Consider the following 24,079-nt stretch of genomic DNA (forward strand, 5'->3'; position numbering starts at 1 on the left):
TTTTAAAAAAAGAAATGCTAAAATTTAAAGATTCTCCGATCATTTGGACACATTTGTGATGCTTTTGAAAATTTAAAGACATTTGAATCTGATAATGTCGGAAATAATTACTGAATACTGTAACATGGTCTATCTTAATTAATAGATAAAAGATCTTATAATGCATATAGTTTCATAAAAACGTAATCAGAATAATACGACATCTCGAATAATAAGATTTCTTAAAAAGTGATATCTCTAAGCTACGAGTCAAATCACAAATCTCGTAAGCAAAGTATCGGATAATCTTTTGTTATATACTCCAAGCAAGATATATTTGTAAAGACAAACAGAATGTATAGAATGCAAAGATTCAAAAAAAAGAAACTAAATGGCAGATAATACGGATTTTGAGCGGAACGGAGCATTTCGGATGCTATGTATTATCGAAATGACAATCTATACTCCTATAAATTCGTGTTTCTTTTATGTGTATTAATATTCATATTAAAAACCCTCCTTTCTATTTATTTAAAAAGAAAATACAACTTATATATGCATAATTTAGTAGCTATTGGTTCATGTTTTAATTGTTAGCCTTGCAGTAAACATGTTTTCATAGCCGAGTCATTGGCGGCAGAGACAAATAAATCGTGAGCTGAACGTTTTGGTGTCGATTCTCGGTGGTGGCCCATGAGTTTATTTTTTAGTACTTTTTAAATGATTAATATATATATTGCGCCCAATCTATCTATCTATCTATCTATCTATCTATCTATCTATGTATATATATATATATATATATATATATATATATATATATATATATATATAAGTGAAAATGTCTGTCTGTCTTTTCTCTATGGTAGTTAATGCAGACTATTATACAGAAAGGCATTACTTTACATATTCACACTTTTTAATATATACATATGCACATAACCTTATGAACTGTACATAAGGCCCCAGCAAAGCCGGGCGGAACAGCTAGTAGATAATATAATCGACGCACATTTTTATTTTATTAACATTAAATCTACTTTTGACAGACGTATAGAGACAATTATTATTGTTCCACCGACAATAGGAGGGTCCGTTGGTCCGTTCGTCTGTCCACATTTTTCTCAATAACTACGCCTCGGAATTTTTTGAAATTTTGCTCAAACCATTACACATAATATGAGTACAAAAGGAACAGAACGGATTTCTGGGAAATTTCGCCTGCCCCCCCCCTATATGTGCCTTATAGGTTAAAATGGCTAACATTGGCATTGTTGTGCCTATTAAAAAAATGATACCTTAGATTTTTTATAAAACTTTCTACAAATGTGTTACTAATTTTTATATAATTTTGTTTGTCTGTCGCGATAACTCTTGACTGTGCCTAGGGACTCTTTTAGGGATAATAAAAACACTTCATTTTTGGAACTATGTTACAATATTTGTCAAAAAATATTCTGTGTATGTCTATTTAGCAGTTTTCATGGTGCGGAAATCAAATTTTAATATGTTAAAGCCTTGGGGAATTGTGGGCATAATTGGGGGAGGGCAACTGGCTGACTTAGTCATTTCTTTTTTCTTTTTTTTTTTGCATAGTGGAGAACTCAAATTTACATATGTTTAAGCCTAAAACTGCACCGTTTTTCTTTTCATTTTCCCCAGGATTTGGTGTCCCCTGCGAACTTTTGGGGCTAAATGGGCGGGGGAAGATAAGGAAGGTAGTCATTTTTTATGCCTCGTTCAATGTGCACTCATGGGGGACATGCTTCACTTGTTAAATATGTTAAACCTTATTGCTTTACTATGGAAGTTTTAAGATAATTACCCACACGTATGACAACACACGATTGACTATGAACAGTTCTGGTTTATAACAACTTCTATGTCATAAATGAGAATTAATTTATTGAACAAATAAAATACATACATAAATATGTTTCCCACACATTATTTCGTAGTTATATTTATGATTACGAGTTGTTGGCACGTTTTATCTCATTGCTCATACTGTTGGTTTTAATTCCGATCGTCGTTTGTTTTAGAAATGCAATAATATTTATTACCTTTGTATTTTATTTATTAAAAAAACATGGTTTTTACATATTCTTATACTTCAAGCAGTTGGCAAAGTATCGCTATTTTCTTTGAATATCCTTACTTTCACAGACGAGAGAGTTATAGTCTAAGGCTGTATTTATAATCTAATAATCATAATTCCGGATTGTTTTTTTGTGAAAAGAACCCTAAACACGGTGTGGATAGACTGGATAAAAGAAGCTAATGAAATAACGCTTTGATGTCCAACCCTAGCCAAAGATTACAGAATTTAACTAAACAAGTTATACACCATTGGCCTTACACGTTCAGTGCTTCTACTTTCATATAAAAGTCACTTTTTGCGTTGATGAGTACCTTCTTTATAGACTCCAGAACGGTTGACCTAATATTTGCAAATTTCACACAAAGCTAATCTATATGTCAGTGCAGTGTTCTTTGATATATTTTTTCAGCAATTCATTCGATAAGTATCGCTAATCGAAAACAGCCGATTATAAATATAGTCTTTCTTCATTTTTAGATAGAAAATAATTTTTACCTGGGGGTATTTTTCGTTACACGGGCAAGGGTATCAATAAAATCTCAACAAATAATTTCTGTTATAAAAAAATCAGCATAATTTTTGACATCGGAATATGTAGCTCAATAGGAGAGCATTTGAACATAGATTGAACGATTCCTGATCAAGCCGGGATGTACTTTACTATTTTACTTTTTTTTATATTAATAAGTTTTTTTTTATATTAATGAATGTATGATAACTGAAGAGTTATCATTTAAAATCGCCGCAGATCTTTTCTTTGTTTGCATATTTTTAAACTAAAAATAATCAGAAGTGATTTTTCCAGTACATTTATCGTCAGTCCAAATGTCAGCTGACGTGATATTGTATAAAACAAAGACGGAATTAGATGAACGACATTATCATTATTATTTGTATTTTTAAATTTTTATTGCGAATTAGTTCACCGAGCAAAATATTCCTTGTAATATATAATATTCAATAGGGGATTAATTCTATAATAATACATACGTAATTTGCAGGAAGAAAAATGTCATGTTTATGCATATTGGACGACCGGGCAACGCCTGGCGTCCAGCTAGTCTAATAAAAATTCGCAATAAACTAATTACGTTTTACTTTACTGTTTTGGTGGGGATCGACTTATGTTTAAGATGTGATGCGATATTATCATTGATTAATTCTTTTAGAAATTTTTCAATGCGCATATCTTGTAAACAATAATTACACTTCTATATTATTACTATCAAGGATACACGGTGATGTCCGGAATGCATGTAGTCAATCTTGCTATATATAATATACTGAACATTTTTTACTACTGTATGTCACTTCTATCACGGGCAATGTCGAGTAATTTTATTGTAAATGTAGCCGTAAAATTTGTTTGCAACTATTTAATGCCACATATAGGACGTAGTTTTGTGTATAGATGGACCACTCAACAGTTGTTAGTAGAATGAAGAAAAAAAAATCTGTCATTATGTGGTGGCAAATGATACACGTTCTTAGACATTCTAGGTGTGTGGGGTAAACTCAAATAATGCAACCGAAAATAGTTGTTTTAATTAAAAAATAAAAGAATAATGATAAAAATGCACATATTAAATACAGTAAAAATATGACAAATCTCATAGAAATTACTGCAAATTTGTTTTGGTTTTCAGATATAAGTGAAATCTAGAATAGGTAAAAAATTAACATGCGCATTTGTCTCTTAGACTTTACATACTTAAAGTGGATGTCATATTTGATCACAGTGTGAACAGTTGTTTATTTCCTTAATTAAGTTTAAGGCTGGTAAATAAAACATTGGGTGGAATAAGCAACTCCGTGTAAAGATTATAGACAGAATTAAATGCGGTTATTTTGTTTTATATTTTTCTGTTGGGTGCATCAAACTTCAATGGTAGCAAACATATATTTGGTTAAATAAACGTGACGTTAAAAACGCGAATATTAAAACAGTAAAAAAACTCCAAACATTTTGAACAAAGGATTAAATAAAGGGTGGAACGATACAATTGTCGCCCCAGAAAAAAAACGACACAGTTCCATTTCTGTTTGATAGAAAACCGGCTTTTTGTTGCTGACTAGCTACTACTTCGCTATTTGTGTATAACTCTTAAGAGTGATAGAACCCTTCTATTATATCTGAAAATGAAACAATGTTCAACGAGCGAGACTTAAGATGCGCTACTGTACAGCTCATGCTCTATAACGATCCAAGTTATGACAACTAGACCATTGCCAGCACCTTCTAAAATGCAGACCGGATAACAGGACGTGCCCAGGATTATGAAACAGTTTCCGGTTACGATTATGGTTCTTGATGTGATTTCAAGTGAACGCCACAGCATGTTACCTCATAAGTTTGGAGTCGTCTTGAAAGTCAACAGCAAATTATACCTGGATTTGCTGAAAAGTGTGGTGATCCCCTAGTGCAAGCAGGTGGCCTTTGGCAGACCCTGGATGTTGCAGCAGGACTAAGCGTGGGCCCGCAAGTCCAAAGGAATCCAGAATTGACTTCAGAAAGAGTACTACGACGTTATGAGTTACGGTTGAAAGTAACAAGATAATATAATAAAAATATTGGATATTCTCCCGTGGATACTCATATTTTGAATTCTGTTTTGAATGCATTTTTACTTAATTTAATTTAAAGACGATACTTATTATTGATAAGTTTTTTTCTAAAATCGAGAATTCTTAAGTTAATTTTACAGCATAATCATATATTTATCTGTAATTTATAATATTTGTCAATGAGAGCTAAAAAAATTATGCAAAAGTCATATTTAAAAATTATCTAGCGAATTTTAGTATAGCTGCAACCCTTTCTCTTGAAATTATGCTGATTTTCTAAAAATACATGAACTAGCATAGCCTGTATTAATATCATATTCCGAAGCCTGTAATTTTGATATCATATAAGTATTATGATCTTTTAGCTAAATGATGTGCCAACGATTTCTGGAGCGATACCAAATTGATAGCGTAGATGAAACGCACAGCAGATGTAAGGAGTTAAACATAAGAACCATTGCGTTTTGAGATTTTCTTTACATTCGAACAGCTAGCAACTTTATTTTGGCTGCTAGACATGAATCTATCGAACTTGAATTATCAATATCCTTCATCCGACGCATTGTTTCACTCTTTGACGAGTCGACAAGTGTCTCGTCTCAAAATCCTTCAATCCGATAGTTAAACGAGATACGCCGGAGAGAACTCAAGTGACGTTTATGCGATTGCCAATGGATGGAGATCTCTTGAAGCAATAAGAATACTTGATGCGATATATTACTTTCAAACGTTTGAACGTCCCGTTTGATACAATTAAACTCCGTGAAGAACGAGTGAATTAATATTACAATTACAAATGACGGTGGAGCTTTCATCATGTTAACGAAGAAAGTAAACAATCCAATTGGTACTTTATTCTAAGTTATTTTTAATTATCGATTAGTAATTTACAATTTTATAATTTTTATGACTACATTTATATTGCTGTATGTTTGAAACCTTAATTAGGATTTTTATAAAAGTTGTGTTATTGTGTGAATTTAAAATAAAATAAAAATGTGTAGTATAGACGGAAATAAATGTAAATTAGTAATCCACAGTAGTATATATATCCAGAAACCATTTATATATATATATATATATATATATATATATATATATATATATATATATAAACTGCTGCAGTCGCTTTATTGCAGCTTAGTAAAATATTAATATTTCACTAATTTTATGCCACAAAAAATAAAAATTATATAATTAAATGACTGCTTTAAGTTTAGTTATTTCCCAGAACTTAGTTCAAATTCATTTTATATTCCGGAAAGTATGACATTTTATTCTTTATCAAGGAATGACCACAATCCATCGCTTTATTTCAGGTCTCTTCAAATGTTTTATTAGGTCAAAGATACGATGTCTATTCACGAAAACTTTATTTTTATTATATTTTTATGTTAGGAGAATAATAAATAATAGAACATCCTAGGTGCTAAGCCTCAAATTATTGAATTATTTATCGCCATATCCACCATTTTTTAAATAACTTTAAACATTCTTTTGCCCACCTAAGTATTCAATTGTTTGATCTGAAAAGGAGTTATGGTTTCGGCGACATCAGCTCCTTCTCTCCACAGAGCATCTTTTGAAGTAAATTGCTTACCTTCCTCAAAAACACCTCTTTTCAATATTAACCAGAAATGATCAATAGGGTTAATATCCGGAGAACAAGGTGACCAGCTCTTGAGGGTTTCTCCAAACAAGTCCATAGATTCAAGGAAGGCTACAGTCGCTCCAGTAGAATAGGATGGTGCATTGCCATGCATAAAAATTATCTGAAAGTGACGTGATGGTGAAAAATGCTTATCCAAATGTCCGTCTACGCATTGCTGTTAAGTTTTACACCCTCTCTAACTCGGAATCGTTCAACCAACTTATTCCCAGTGCTTCCCGCCCAAAACATGATGCCTTCAATTCATTGTTGGTGATGAACTCTGGAAGGGGTTAGAGTTCAGTTCGAGTTCGAAACTTTGGCCCATCTATCCGGATCCTCAAGAGTAGCACGGGTCTCATCTGTAAATAGGACACTTTGGCAATCGATTTGCATGTAATTCTGTGCCTAAGCCATTCGTTTTTCTCCTATGTTTGTTTGCTCAATACTCTTGATATTCCTGACCATCTCATTCTACACATCGGGTCTGCCTGGATCTTGGAGCGATTCCATCTCTTATGAAAATGGAAGGGCTGTTGCTATGTGAGTTTCGGTTGACTTCACTACAAATTTTATCCGAATATCACGTGCCCCTATCCTTTCTGGATTTGGTGTTAGGGTCGTTCACGAATAAATCCAAGATTTCTGGTTACCTTTCCAGCTCCATAGCTTAATATTTGATGAACAACCCTTCTCCGTGTCCAGCAAAATCCTTTCCTTTTCGATAACCGTCAATTGCACCTATTTTGGCATTGTAAAAGACGTGCAATAAAGCGATGGACAGAATAAATTACTTGACAATAAATAAAATGTCATAATTCGTGAATATCGCATCGATTGGAATAAGATTTTGGCAAATAACTAACCTTGAAACAGTCATTTGATGATGACATTTTCAGTTTTTTGTGACGTATATTTAGTGAAATATCGATATTCTACTAATCTGCAATAAAGCGATTGATGCAGTTCATATATATATATATATATATATATATATTTTGTGGCATTAAAAATTAGTCACAAAATACAGTACAGAATATAATATACATGTATATAATCAAAAACATCATAAATAATACTGTAAGACCGGACAAATATGTATAGTGCTATCTATAATAGTTTATTGTATTGCACACATGTCATTCTGACTGGTGACAAACGCCAAACAACAAACTAGCGATAATCGATATGTTCCTCTGGAAAAAGCGGTTATGTTTTGTTTAACTTTTGTTTAAACATTGTAAAACTTGATAAAAAATAAATAAGACTCCTTAAAGCTTATATGATTCATTAAAAAGAAATTACTTACCTTTAGTATATTATTAAAATACATAAAAATAAATTATTTCTATAATAAAACGCCATAACAAACGGAACACTGAATTTTAATATTAATCACACATTGTCATGCTCTATATCAGATGCGTGTTTTTTTCAGCTACCACCTTTCGGGTTAATTCTTTCTAAGGTACTCCTGCAGTATTTTACCCACCGATTTCACGATCTTAGCCGCGTTGATCGACATCCGTCGGAAAACGCCGGAACATGGCGAGCGGTACGATACTCTATCAGCCAATCAGGGCGCTTCAAACGAACGCGCAGCAGACGAATAATTTTCATTGAAATTACACACATAGCGTTTCATTTCAGTTATTTTATTGTTCAAAGTAAAAATACACAGCCTTTATTTTCAGCTATTTAATTTAGCAAAAAAAACAAAAAAACCGGGAGCTGTTGGAAACATATTTATGCGAATTTATGTGGAGACATAAATTTGGACACAACCCTTTTGTCTCCATAATAAATCAAATCGCGGAAGGCTACCCGGTTGGGGAAGGAGCTTCTTCTTTCCACATCCTCTGAAAACCCTTTGCTCCCTACTTTGCCTCTACAGTCAGTAGAAAATCTTCCAGTCGGAACTAAAGATAAACAGTAATTGTTGTCCCCCCCCTACAAACATTACTGAAAAAAAAAACATTGTTGTTACTGTTTAATAAAGTTTTGTTTAAAACAAACAAACAAAAAACACATTGAAGTGTTTATTACTGTTGCTTACCCCCCCCCCAAAAAAAAGCTATCGGAAAACAAAATGAACCAAAAAAAAAGATAAATATTCAACAAAATAAATTTATTTTACTTTAAAAAAAACTTACGGTAAGTGTTTGTGATTTATTTTATCCAAATTTTTTGTATTAATTTTATCCATTTTGTTGTGTGTGTGTGTAATATCTTTTCCTTGTAATGTTGTTGCTATTCACATACTTTTAGCGTTCTTGCACCGTAGCTCCGAATTCTCGGCTTTCGTCGGCGTTAACGCCGAAAGCGTTCGTTAACGCTCGGCTAAGATCGTGAAATCGGTGGGTAAAATACTGCAGGAGTACCCTTTCTAATTAAGTCATGAAATGCGTACGAGGATAAACACTCTCCCAAACACGTATGATAGTGATGAGGGTAGAATATCACTTTCCCACTCATTGTCATCTACTATTCCAACTCTAGTTGACACCACTATAAAATATATTTAAGGTCCATCCTTTCAACGCAAACGTGATTATTTCGTCCCTCATAACCCACGCTTTACACCACAACACTACTGTTTCATTTATCGATCAATGCTCGCTTTCTGTCTCATGACTCGCCGGCGATTCGATTGGCTCATATACGGCGTTCATTAGCCGATGCCTATTATCTAACTTCCCATCTAATATGAATTCCGTGATTATGTCAGTAGCTTAAACACATCCAAACGTTCGCTAATCACAGTTCTTCACTGGCCTTTTACAGTGCGAAAGAAATTAAGCAGCCCACTGAAGATCAGTGCTTCGTAATTCGACGTAAATAAACATTATTTTTCACTTTTTCGCATACATTGCATGCTTCAGGAACGAATAGTCTGAGACAACATTCAACAAAAAAAGTAAATACTTAATTCGGTTTAGTTTACTTTGCCCACGTACATGGTTTAAATTTGTGAACAGTCGTTTTTTACGTTCTATTTGTGTGGACCCGCTTTGAAACAAAAACAAAACAACGTTGCCGTCCAACATTCTAACATTAACATGATTTATCATACTAAATGCTTTTTAATAAGCACAATGCGCAAATACGTAGTGAATTCAACTTTCTTCATTTAATTCAAACACATTATGATTAATAAATGTTTTCTGTTCTTTACGTTTCTTCAGAAATGAACATTCGGTACGGTCAATATAATTACGCTTTGCTTAGAAGTTTGTTTACACTTTCCCGCAACGAGAAATATCCGTTTTGTGGAATTCTATCTATTAATGTTATGTACGCGCTTAAGATAGGCAGTTATTAAAATGAATGTCCTTATTTGATGCCCATATCGCCATATTTTTTTTCTTAAATCAGAGCAATTGGAAACATAATTCGACGGTTGTATATAAATAAAGCTTGCTCCGAAACTTCGAGAAAATACGGAAAATCAGACAAAAAAATTACTTAAATTTCTTCCTTGTCCTCCTAAATGTTTAGATTTGCTTTTGTTTCTGAGACATGAACAGATATTTATACGTTAGTACGTCATTTAGTTCGCTTTTGGCTATATAATTTGATTATATGTGTTGAGAGAAGTCTGTGATTTTTTTTATTGCAATGCCGTGCATCAGTAACATTAAAAATTCAAGATTACTCGCATTGTTCTAAATTTCGCAATTTTTTTTCTCCTTTTTGTCTTCGATAGTTAACTATTTTCTCACGATTATATACACCATCTGTAACGTTGGCTTTTGCGCAATCATGTGTATAAGCAACCTAATAGAATATTACAGTTAAACTTGATAGATGTTGGTTTTATAATAATGCGATATTCCTTTTTTATTTATAATTTTGCGGTGTTAAAAATGTGCATACACAATGATAAACCCAATGATAATACAGTTACTTCAATATATTCATTCTTTTACAGTTGTCTTCATATTAATAACTTGAACTTTGTAATGCTCCTGATGAGCAATCCTTGTTATTAGTTCGAATAGTTATATATATATATATGTGTGTATATATATATATATATATATATATATATATATATACAGTAGCATCTAAAACTTTTGACCCTTACTTTTGGACGTTTCCATTTTGAAAATAAATAATTGTTATATTTCTTTTTCTATCCTTTAAAAATGATTCAAATTTTAGAATGTTATTATGGATGATAATGACTAATTGTCAAAATTTCAGCTTTTCACATTTGCTACTTTTAACGAATAACATTTTTGGTTTTGAAATGTTGCTCCTTAGGTTTGGACTCTACTATATATATATATATATATATATATATATATATATATATATATATATATATATGTGTGTGTGTGTGTGTGTGTGTATGTGTGTGTGCATGTATATATATATATTTTAAAGGGGGGAAATTTTGTGTAAAACATGGGAGAAGTGCTCGATACGTTGGCAGAGCTTAATATGCCTTTATTGTATCAACCTCGGCAGTATTTGCTTAAATCATTACAAGATTGTTTCTATAGAAGAGATATACAAATTATTCAGCCTATGTCATCAGATAATTAAAGCCAAAATAAATTATAAGAAAAACATATTGGATTTGCTTACATATGGATATTAAAATAAACAAGAATTGGGATAATGGATAAAAGGTGGGGAGGAGGAAGAGAGAGAGAAAGATAATCGGAAAAAGAAATGGGGGAGAAAAAGTATATTAAAGTTTAAATTTAATTTCAATATTTATATAAATTCTAATTCTAATTTAATTCATTTAAATATACTTTTTCTTTTCCCCTCATCCCTTTTCCTCTATACTTTCTCTTTCCCCTCCCCTCTCCATTCTCTATCCATTACTTAAACTTTTGTTTTTTTCTATATATAATCCAAACTCTTTTCTTATAATTTAATTTGGCATAAGTTGTCCTATGATATGGGCTGAATAATTTGTTTTCCCTCTCTAGAGAAACAATCATGTAAGGATTAAAGCAAATAATCACAAGGTTAAGATACTAAGAACATGAGGCCCACGTGCTGTATCTCTGCAGCTTCTTTTTGAAAAAGTTTGGAACCCCGATTTGAACATGTATATAGTGTTGTTCATGTTAGAAACGTTGATTTAATTGTAATATTAAACTGGAATACGTATAAAATACGTTGAAAGTTGTATTCAACGCAATATTATAAAATAATACTTGTTTATTTTGAATATTATTGCGTTGAATTCGGCTTTCAAACTACTTCATACATATTTCAATTTTATATTGAAATTCAATCAACCCTTCTAACACGGAAACCACTACATTTATATATATATATATATATATATATATATATATATATATATATATATATATAAAGGTAGCACAAAGAATATTAATACCTAATAACAAAAAAATTAAATCAGCCCCAAAAATCTCTTTCCCAATTAAACCCAAAACTAACTGTAATTGTAATAACAAACATCTTTGCCCACTCAATAATGAGTGTATCCATAAAGATGTTATATATTCTTGCACTATTACTGAGCTCCCACGCAATCCTCCTATAACAGACACTAATATTTCGTCTTCAAGTTATTCTTCTTCCTATCCTCCATCTGATATAGTTACTAATCCAATACACCATTCGAGCAGCCCTTTCATTTACAATCATAAAATTAGTAATAATGATGATGATGATAATAATAATAATAATAATAATAAAAATAATAAAAATAATAATAATAATTATAATATTAATAAGAATAATAATATTTCTCCTAACAGCCATCCTAACACTAACAACACTAATTATCCCTTCAAAATATTCCTCATACAGACATTGTCCCACCATTTGTTGAACAGTATGAACAAAATTCAAACTATTTAACTAATACAAATCAGCAAATTAATATTAATACCAGACCTCGAGCTTTTAATAAAGTACATACATATATCGGCGCTACTTCAAGATTAATTAAGAAAAGAATATCAAACCACATTTCTTCTTTTAACAGCATTAATTCTAATAATAACCAAGGAACTTCTCTAACCACTTTAATTAAAAAACTTAACTCTAACAATACTCCCTTCTCAATCAAATGGACTATTATAAAAAAGTTACGTCTTATACTCCAGGCTCTAAGTCATGCCGCCTCTGTACAACCGAAGCTATAACTATAATTACTTCCCCTCAAAGTAACAATATAATAAATTCTAAAAATGAACTGATCTCTTTCTGTAAACATAAGTCCAAATTTAATTATGGCAATTTTGAAATTACATAGTTATTACTTTTACCTTTTATATAGATATAAAATATTTTTTCTTTAACTTTTTCGTTTTTCGACATACTTCTTAATACTTTATAATTTAATAATCCTTTATTTTAATTCTTTATCTCTTTTTTGCATGACCGTTTTTTATCTGCATTTTCTGTTTTATTCTTTAAACTTTCCTATCTATCTAATATATCAATCTACCCACACTTTCATATCTTATGTATATTTACTTAAATTTTACTATATGAATTTACTTTTTTGTCCCTGAAATTGCAGATACCGGCCATCTTCTCCCCTTAAATAATTTTTATTTTTATCTTTATTCTTTTCTTATTTTATTTTATTTTATATTATATATTATATTTTATTTATATTTTATTTATTTATTTATTCTTTATTTTCTATTTATTTATTATATATTTATTTATTTGTTTTTATTTTCCTTTTTTATTTTTTATTTTCCTTTTACTGTCGTTTAATAACTCTTGCTGATATTTTTTAAGTGATAACCTGTACATTTCAGTTGACATATATTATTTTGCCCTTTATATATTTTAACGCCTTTAACATTTCCTGTCTGGGTCGTTTTGACTTTTGGTTCCCTTTATTTTATATTTAACTTTATCATTTTTTCTCTCTCTCCTTTTTCTTCCTAGATCTTTTTTATTTATAGTTATGTCTCGGAAGTAGAGTGAAAAGCACATCTTATTTTTCTTTTAGTAATATTATTTTTTTCCTTGTACACACGTTTGTGAATTATTTCATGAATTTCTGCCTTTGGATTATTATGGACCATCTTCTTCCAATTACAGGATGTCTTTGGATTTTCATTGTACAAATGGATTTTTTTTTTAACTTTCTTGAAGTTTTACATTTGTATTTTACCGTCACTTGATTTTTTATCTTCCACCAGTATATCCATTCATGTGTAATCACCTTTTTCTTTACCATATTCCCTCTGCTTAACTTATTTTGTTTTCAAGTAAGATCTTTGACTTACTTGTTGTTTCCTCAACTACTTCTGCATGCAAAATCCGATCCCGCTAATCCCTACCCTCTGATGCGAAGGAGAGTATTTATTTGAAACCCGGCGGATTAAGGACTATCCATTTATCTAATGCTTCCTTTTCAGATTTAATATGTTTTAACTCATTTCAAAGTGTTTCTTTAACATATTTTATTAACTGTTTGCTCATATATATATATATATATATATATATATATATATATATATACGTGTGTGTGTGTATGCGCGGATACATACATATGTATGTATATATAAATTTATTATTTGTGTATGATTTGTTTAGTGTTGTATCAGTTGGTTTTTCGTTATATACTTCTTAGCATTTTCGTCTATTTTATGTGGTAGTTTTATGACCATCTTGCAACTTAATGAATTTACCTTTGAGATTGGCACAACATTTTAGATAACTGCATAAAAAGGGGTTTAGTTTTTTATCGATATCTCTTCTGATGCCTGATTTCTCATATGAAAATAATACACATTAGAGAAATTCGGTCAGCATTTTTATTTTTGTACTAACTGTTCAGTTAACCTGCCTTGCCCAGTGAAAGCAGGCAACCTCCATCGAAAATAAATTAAACTGAGCTTTCTGTTGCTAGCGACTGCCGTCCTTGGAAAATAGCAGACACTGGCAGACGTGATCCAAATTAAATAATCTCCCGTTCACTGTCAGGTATTGATTTACAGTGGCAGCTAGTGGATGGCGCTGTATATGATTGTCAGCAATGTTGGTTTCTGCCGATATGTGTTGTCTGAGACGATAACCTGCAGTTACTGGCAAGTTCTAACAAAGGATTTAGTGGAAAATCATCATTTTATATTATACAAGAACAAATCCCCTCTTCTTGTAAGTAAGTAAAAATGAGATAGGATAGACCGAGAATTCGAACCTGGAAGCTAGGTTTGGAATTAAGATTCAGCGGAATTTCGATTGTTAGTTTTAAAATAACTAGCAGCTACGTTGATTTAAAAGGAATCCGATTGTTTAGAAATATTATTGTGAAAAAGGAATTAGATGATTCAATTCTCTTTATGAAAATTGAATTAAAATAAGGTTATCTAGAGGGAACAATAGAAATGTTAAACATATTGAAAATAGGTTAGTCGAAAAATAGGTTAGAAAATATATGTGTGAACTGTGCACGTGAGTTAAGGACCACGTGAGTTGAGCATATGCTCGGACATGGGGGAACGAGACACGTGAAGCATATCCAGGCCATTGGGTCGATGCACGTTTTTGGCAATGCGATGACGCCATGAGTGAGAGATGAGTTCTCAATATATTTGGCTTGTTTTAGGAGACAAGTAGAGAGGTTAGGACCGATTCGGCAGACAGGGTCAGAGATAAGAGAAAGGAGTCCGGATTAAATACCCCATTGGAAGCCAAGGGTTAGACATTGAAATCATGTAGTGACTTTGAATTCCTTCATGTGAAATCATTGACCGGTCGAAGAAATAAAAGAAACATCATCATTTTGTAGCTCCGTCTTTTGTTGTGTCATTCTAAACAAGCAAAGGTATTTTGAATTATTTATATGAACTTTTTGTCCACTCATCGTAATAATGTACTTTGTGTATAAACACCATCCTTAAGAAATGTGTCTCCCTCTCTGTCAAGAAATAATGACTGCCCCCTCCTGTGATAAAAGAACTGATAACTCCTCCTAAAACATGTGTTAAGAAGATATATGTTATAAGGACCACCAGACTTTAAACTGTATAAATGTAAAGCTCTTCTATCTACCCCCCTCATCCAATTGTATTACATGTCTCTTTAAAATGTACCCTGTCTCTCTCTCTTTCTATGATATGAACACGCAACAATATAATATATACAGGGTGACCCCCCCCCAAAAAAAAGGGGGAATTTAATTGGTTTTCTGAGCATTTTACAGTCAACGGAGGAAAAAGATCAAACCCCCTAGTGATTTGATGTGATGTTTGGAATATTAATAAACTAATTCTGACCAAAGTTTATTTTCACTCGGACAAAACACTAAGAAAAGGGGCGTAATTAGAGTTGGAACCCGTTTTTTTGGGATCACCCTATAATATCTCTCACCTTAAAAAGAACCCAGTATGCAACACTTATTTGTCATGCCAAAATCAGTATAACTTCATTAACTTACGAAAAATGGTTCATTAGAATAATAATAATATACAGTAAAAACAGAAGTTTTCGAACTTAGGGATTAGTTGTAAATTTTTAGGATATTCATCGTCAACATAAAGGGCAAGAAGGGAAACGCAGTCTTGGCTGTTTCCGTTTGTTGTTCATGACTTCCTCTTTTTTGCATTGGAGGGAATCAAATCGTTTACAAATAGTACACAATTAAATATCAGTTTTACATCATTTTTTTAAACTTACAAGGTAAAATTATAGAATAATTATAAAACACCCTCGCTTCTGCAGGTAAAGAAATTTCCAAAAAGTTACAGCGCGGTAACATACATGTATAAGAAAAAGAAACAAAACAAAGATAACGTTTTTCTAGTCTCGATAATTGGTCAGAAAAGGAAAATTAAATAAAATACTCCACTGAAAGTAAAAGTGGTAAAAATTAGCTATATAACAATCTAGCATGGGTGCCCGGCGTCGCCCAGGTGTTTGGACGTGTGTGGTGAGCAAAAAAATAGTCGTAATAGGAAGGCAGTCTCGAATCCCTGCCGTATGAAAAAGAATGGGGAAAAACGTCTTTGCTATTCCGACCACCGCCAAACCGGAAGTGACGTAGATTATAATTAAGGCTAGATATCGAAAAGAGGGGCCGACTTCCGAAAATATCGGCGAACAAAACGACCTTTCTCTGTAAAAAGTGTCCAGTTGAATGTAAAAAATTCATGTTTTTAGCCAATTTTTTGATATTTGCCGTCTGAAGAGTCGAACTTCCAAACGGTACTGATCTTGTGAAAATCCGTCCCCTCTGTCGAACGTTTTAAACACAGATGCAAGCATACGTACATACATTTATATATTGGTAACTCAAATTTTCTACCCAAACCGATTAACAAGTTTGCACTGTCTCTGAATATCCTTTATGTAAAATTTCAAATGTTTAGACAAGAAATTGTCTGAGTAATGTGGTAGAGACCGCAGCGGTCAATTTTTGTAAACTTTTACCCCTATTATGACCCCTTACCATTTATTGTTTTGGGCTCAAATCAAGTTATTGCTAGATACATGTCCAAGGAAATCTAAAATTTCAATTGTATATACCCAAACGTGGCGGAGAAGCTTGGAGAGTTCTCAAAGGTCAAATCGTTTTACTTTGAACCATAACAGCCACATTTCTGGCCGAAAACGGATTTCAAAGATTTTCCCCAATCCCAATATCCTGTATACCAAATTCAGAGTCCGTAGACTAAACATTTACAGAGGTATTGTGTCGAAAAATGTACACAGACAGACACGGACAGCCACTTTCACTTTAAAAGATATATAGATAAATAAGTATTTCCGTAGCCAATAACATTTAATTTATAACTATTTTGTTGTTTTAACTTAGTTGTAAGCGTTAAATCAGTTCTTAAATGAAAGTGTCAAGTTACAGTTCAAAAAAGAAAGTGTCAAGTTTCAGCTTTTAAGCCTAGGTAAGCGATCAAAAATATAAAATTAAATCAAATCGTCAAGAGGAATAGAAAATGCAAAAAAAAAAAACAAAAAAAAACAATACATCTTCTAAGGTTCGGTATTCTCTCAAAAATCGAAAATTAAATATTGATATTTGTTAAAAAAAAGTTTCAGAACCATTCATGGGGATAGTCGCGTGTCGTTATTTTGCGCATATTTACATGACCAAACCAATACCATGGTAACATTTTCAGAGTGTTCCATCCGAGCAAGAAAAGAGCAATATAAGTTTGTTTACATTTGATGGTAGTTCTTTCTGCGTAAGGAAAGAAGTATCAATGCGCGGGAAAATGCCAATAATTTTCCAACCTTTTGTTTGAGCCCACAAGAATAAATTCTTTAAGGTTTCAGTGTGTATTTTTGTTAGCAGAATTGCGCCATGTTTAGAAGTTTATGTTGTTTTATATGTTAGTGCCATTATCGAGTGTTAAAATTCGTTATGTATATTTATTTTTTATTTATGCACGTCTATTAACATGATAAATTGTTAAAAATAAGTTGACAGAATTTCTGAAACATTACGATACTTTTAAGGTTACCAGTATAAAATTTTCTGTTTTTTGGAGCGATGATTATGTGTGTATGTTTTTTTAGCACTATTGCCTACATTAAAGGATTTATTTATGTTATAATGCATTCTTAGAATCCACCATGTAAGTATTTTACCGCAATAATATTGGAACATATATTCCAGTTTCATTAAAGCTTTGCATCATCTGTTATTAATTCGTTAGGTGTAAGTACGCAATAGTTGCAAAACACTAGCCCTATACATTGTTTACATCTTGACGGCGAAAATCACAAAGATAGATAAAAGAAAGAAGGATCTTCCAGATAAGTATTGTATCTACTAGTAAAATTCATGGTTTAAACGATCATTAGTTACTTGTAAAGAGAGTGACATTCCTTTCGCTGTTGTATTATATGCAAAAGTAAGTGCATATTAAGTGAAATTGACGCCGTGCAAATCAATATTTTTCTAGCGACGCCATATTTTTATGGTTCAAAGTATTCGTTTACAATGGTCTAATTACAGAATAATAGAATTAGCGGGCAAAAATCAGAGTCAGTGGACTTTCGCAAGGAATACTTTATTAGTTTTGTTTTCTAATACGAAAAAAAATATTATGTGTATGAATGATCCAGTTACGGACAGTGTAAGCGTAGAATATGTGAAATGTGTTGATTTCCTTCGATGTTGACGGGTTGTGGCGGTAGGACTAAAGATTTAGAAAGAAAAGTGCGTATCCCTTCCTATAAAAATGTTGCGATTGTGATGGTGTTGCTCTTAGGATGCAATGTAGTATTTTATTATAACTACTGAATGTGTCTGAAATCGTGTTTGCATGCTAATTAATATAGTGACTATTAGTCTAAATGCATTGTTTTTATGTGGCAACTGTTGTTGCAAATCTACGATACTTTTGCTTAGAAGGGAAGTTCTGCAGCTATTTTAGCATATAAGGAGAGTAAGTATATTATATCTCATTTTATAATAATTATTTCCTATCTGGTCTTTTTATAATTTTTGTTAATTTTTTTCTTCCCGTCTTATCAATATTTTATCTAATATAATTATTTCCATTAATAACACTTTTTATCTTTTTCATCGCTTTTAAATCAACTAATAGAAAATAGACTTATTTATATAATGATAAAATATCAGTACTGACAGGTTTTATCGGTATCTGTTTGTTTTTTATTAGATGTGTATATTTTCTTTAATGTTTAGAATATTTTGTGCTTTACTAATCCCCTTAATACTTCCATTTTCAACTCTCTTTCCCGTGTAAAAATGGCTTATTCATTTCATAATACGTTTATGTGCTTGTTATCTTAAGTATGTAATATTTCTATCTTAATAAAATTGCATTTCTATTAGTTTTGTCTTTACCCCCCTCCAATCTAATAATAACCGATCGTTTATATAATGCTATTAGCTATTTTACGACCCATTTTGACAGTATTTTAGTTTGCGTCTTATATATATATATATATATATATATATATATATATATATATATATATATATATATATAAGTCCTTTTAAATAATCATTCATCATACTGTATTTGTGTGCTTAAAAGTAAATGAATTTATTTCTTAAATATATTTTTCCGAATAGAAACTTCATATATCTCAAGCTATAGCGAAGGCGATATGTTTAACTTCTACATATATGCAAATTCAATTTGCTAAAATGTGAATGTTTTTCCCGAAGGAACGCCTCATATTTTTAAACTAAAAACGAATGACGTTTTATGCTCTGAAATTATTTTTCCTACATAGTCACCTCCATTCTCAATTGTTTTTGTCAGTGATAAACAATGGCTGTACATGGGTGACAGGCACGCGCTTTGTCAAACGTAGGTTGTTCAAAAAGTAAAACTTGCTATTTCGTTTACCTCAAACAGTTAAAGATTTACAATAATAGGAATTGTACCATTACAGAAGTTACCTTTTGCGTTTCAGAATTAATATGTTTTACATAGTCACAATCATATTACAAAACAATTTGGCAAGGAATGCAATGACCTATCTTCGCTGACATCTGTTACTTTATTAGAGTTTCACAAATTCAATACCTGCAACAGAGAAATTAAACTTTAAGACTTTGAATACATGAGTTCAATCAACGTAACAATGCAAGGTGTAATCCACTTTAATTTATTCGCGTATAATAAAAAAATAACACGCATTAGATTCAGAACGCCTTTCCTACATCAGACTAATTTATAATATTTGCATAGTCAGTTCAGTGAGGTACTGTAATGTATGTTTTTTTAGCAATTCATTCTTTTTAAGCATTGCTTTGGGTTGATTAGTATATTTTCCCTCTTATCGAGAGCATCTTGACAGGCATTATTTTTTTACTGTTTGTCTGTGGCTAAATGTGCAAGATTTCTTTTTCCGTCATCAGACAATCTTCCTATAAAAGCTATTCGTATGTACCAGCAAAATTTTCAAAACTGAAGACAGCATAATAGAAAACCATTTGCCAACGTTTATCCCCTCCAGTTAGTATGATTCATTATAAAGCCGACAAAGAAAAATGACGAATATCAACCTTATAGAGCAAGAAAAAGAAAGAAATACTTAATATTATACACAGTAGAACCCCGAGATGCGACATAAACATTAGAGAAAAAATACAGTACAGTATTTAATACACATTATATAATCAAAACACATTATAAATAACACTGTAAGCCGGATAAATACCGTAACAAGAGGTCGGAAATAACATCCTATTTCACATCGTAGACTGAAAAAAAAACTGTATCCTAAGACCACCTGTGTCCCGATTTCTACTCTTAAGATCTAATATGTCTTCAAATTTCACAAGTTGAAATGAAATACAAGAAATTATAATTTTATTCCAGAGTTTGGATTGCTTTACCGGAAAAAAAAACTTTTGTACTTTTATTATCTTCAACTATCTTGCTACAAACGGATTACCCGGCATATATTACGTTCCGTCATGTTACTTAAAGTGCATTGGACATTTTTATCTTCTGGATTCATATTCCTCATAGAAGAATCAATATAATAATAGAATATGGGTCATAAACATCGATAATCAAACGTTATAGGTAGATGTCAATACACAAGCAGCTTTACTCATGGAACAATAAGCAGATGACTTCATTTAACTACTGGAAACTTAATTGTTTTTGTAAGTTAGGTGAGATCCGCGTATTTCCAAACAGATTAGCAGTATAGTAATACCATGCTCTTTGGAAATTCTGATCGCTAATGTTGTCGAACTATTTTTTACATTAATTTCAGCCGTAAGGTCAGCAAGTGTGTCGATACATATTTACGTAGTCGATGGATATGAAGATTTTAAACGGAAAATTCTATTGACCTAATTTCTTAAAAATCATTATTTTTTTCGGGCTAGTACACGTATTATATGCATAAAGGATTCCAATAATCGAATAAAAATCGTTGAGAGATAATACGAATTGCGCTTATTGCGTTCACGTGTGGACTTCAGTAAGCTCGTTTTATTGTGGAAAAATATGCTAGTGTATAGTAAAATAATTTAGATGATTGCAGAAAAAATGCCGATATGTATTTAATTGAATGGTTTATAAACCATTGTCTAGATCAAGTAGAGCATACGATGGTAACGGATGTAGGCAAAAATATATCCATTAATTTTAATTCAGAAATTATTATCCTAGAGTTCTTCCCGATGTAAACATATTGGATATATTACCTATACTCACATGATCTGCGTTTCTATGCACAATGTATGGGCATAAAAAATCCTCCCCATTTGACAGCAGTAAAAACAGACTCTCTGCGACGTTCCTTGCCATAGCTGCATAACGAAGACATTTCAAAAATATACAATGTCCATAACTTATTAATGAAATTAATGTGTGCATTAAATATTTGATTCGTGTAGTTAGCATTGCTTGAAATACATTATTCTAGCATCGAAATTTGTTCCTAAAAAATATTTCTTATATTTGCAGTTAACAATGTAGAAATATTATGTAACTGAATTTTGTTTAATTAGGCATCACCATTTATCAAGACCAAGAGTCCACTCGAGGATAAGGTTAAAAGAGTGTACAGTAGAAATTGGAAAATATAGTAACCGTTAGTAATGGAGATTCAGTAAATTTGTTAACTCATATGGAACGGCTCATCAAAAACTTGTTTACGTTAGACTTGAAGACAACCATATTGTAGCCAGCTGGGAAGCAGAAAAACGGAAGACCATTGCATAGGCGTGCAGTTCTAAGAAAGAAGCTTTGCTCAATGAATCTACGCTTAGGTTTAGGCACAGATAAAGAGTGTGGGAAATTAGTGATAGTGTTACCGCTAGACGGATGTTTCTTGTGAAAGTTTGACGAGGGGGGACCATAAAATGGAGCTCAGCCGAGCACCTGTCATTAAAATAAGGATTAAGTAGAGACGAACTCGCAACATCTCTTCTGTGAGACAGAGGTTGCAGGGAAGAGAAAAGGACATCCTCCACAATGCTACGAAGTCTAATTTGAACTCTATCAAGGCAGGATAAGTCCTTTCTAGCAGCTCATGTCCAAATGTGGCAACAGTACTCCATCATTGGACTACCTGACTCTTATATATTTAGAGAATTGCATAAGCAGTGAGATATCTACTGGATCGATAGAATGATCCCACCATTTTTCCAGCGGCCTTGGCAACGGATTTAATGTATGTGTCCCATTTACTATCAGGAGTAAAGGTCAAGCCAAGAAGCTTGTCAAAACATGAGGCCTCCCCAAGACGAGAGCCATTCATTTCAATCCATGCCAGATGGCGATCAGAGCGTTGATGACATAGCGATAAAAGCTTGGTTTTAGATGAATTAAAAGTGACAAGCCGCCTTTTTCCCCATTGTACCGCTTGCTAATGATCAGAGGAGAGAGAAGCAGAGAGACTTTGGTCATTTGCGATGTAGATGTGCTACCATAGAGAGTAGTGTCATCAGCATATATGTCTACGAATGATGTAAGGATGTGATTTGGAAGATCATTAATATAGATCAGGAAGAGAGTTGGGCCCAGGATGGAACCCTGAGGGACTCGAGGATTAATATTAAGAGCTTCTGATTTCTGCCCATTAATCACTACTCTTATGAACCTATCAGAGAGAAATGATTTAATAATTGAGAATACATTTCCAGCTATGCCATAGCTGGAGATCTTGTGAAGTAAACATTTATGCCATATATCATGAATGTCAAATTAAATTCTATTTCTGCAGACTAATACTAAAACAGCGAAAACAATCTGAATGTTTGAATTACAGCAGATCACACATTTTAAAAGAGAAATGATTCTAAAGTATTATATCATGTAATCCACGAAGCAATTGTGACGCAAGTAAAAATATAATATAATGTAAAAGCAGTTATATATATATATATATATATATATATATATATAGATAGATAGATAGATATACGTTTATGCATATATATATATGTGCATATATATATATATATATATATATATATATTCAAAAAATAAAAGTATAAAAAATATAAAAATAAAAATGAAGAATAAATACTAAATTTAACCCACGAGGACTTAGCACATATATAACCTGACGTCTCAAAAAGATTACAATAACAAAACAGAACTCAACTATATGTGGATGAATATATATATATATATATATATATATATATATATATATATATATATATATATATAGAATAACTACTTCATTTACTCACATAAAATTAATATACAAAAGTATATATTTATGCGTAAACTTTAAGTATTTACTTCAAAAGTGCTCAATACGTAGGTAGAGCCATATATATTTTGTAAATTACTATTTATATATATATATATATATATATATATATATATATATATATATATATACATATGCATATATTACTTTAATAGAAAGGTATAATAATGAGAACGCATTCCACTATTATATAATACTAGAGGCGGGACCCGTAGTTGCCCGGAATAGGAGAAGTGTGTGGTGGGGAATTAAAATAAGAGTAGGAAGCCCGCGGTAAAGTGGTAGCAGCGGGGGAAATCAAGTAAAACAGTAAGTAGACTAGGTGGAGAGATTGATAAAAAAATGAAAGTAGCGGGGGGTACTCGGTGTTGCAAGGGTATGTGTAGGTGATTTAGTAAGGAACACCGGTATCGGAATCACAACAACTTTTGGCAGCCTATGTGGAGACAGGTTTTAAAAAAAATGGTAATTGCGTGGGAGGGAATAAAAACAACAGGAGGCAGCCAGAGTACAGGGAGGTGTTTAAAATTGGTTATGGACGCGACCGGAAGCAAAGTAAATCCAACCGATATGATGACTGGCAAAAAAAAAAAAAAAAAAAATCGGCTCCTGCTGTACAAATCTGGCGAGTTTAGGGT

The sequence above is a fragment of the Euprymna scolopes genome, chromosome 4, assembly GCF_053919585.1.
Source record: "Euprymna scolopes isolate OS-2025 chromosome 4, ASM5391958v1, whole genome shotgun sequence".
NCBI lineage: Eukaryota > Metazoa > Mollusca > Cephalopoda > Sepiida > Sepiolidae > Euprymna > Euprymna scolopes.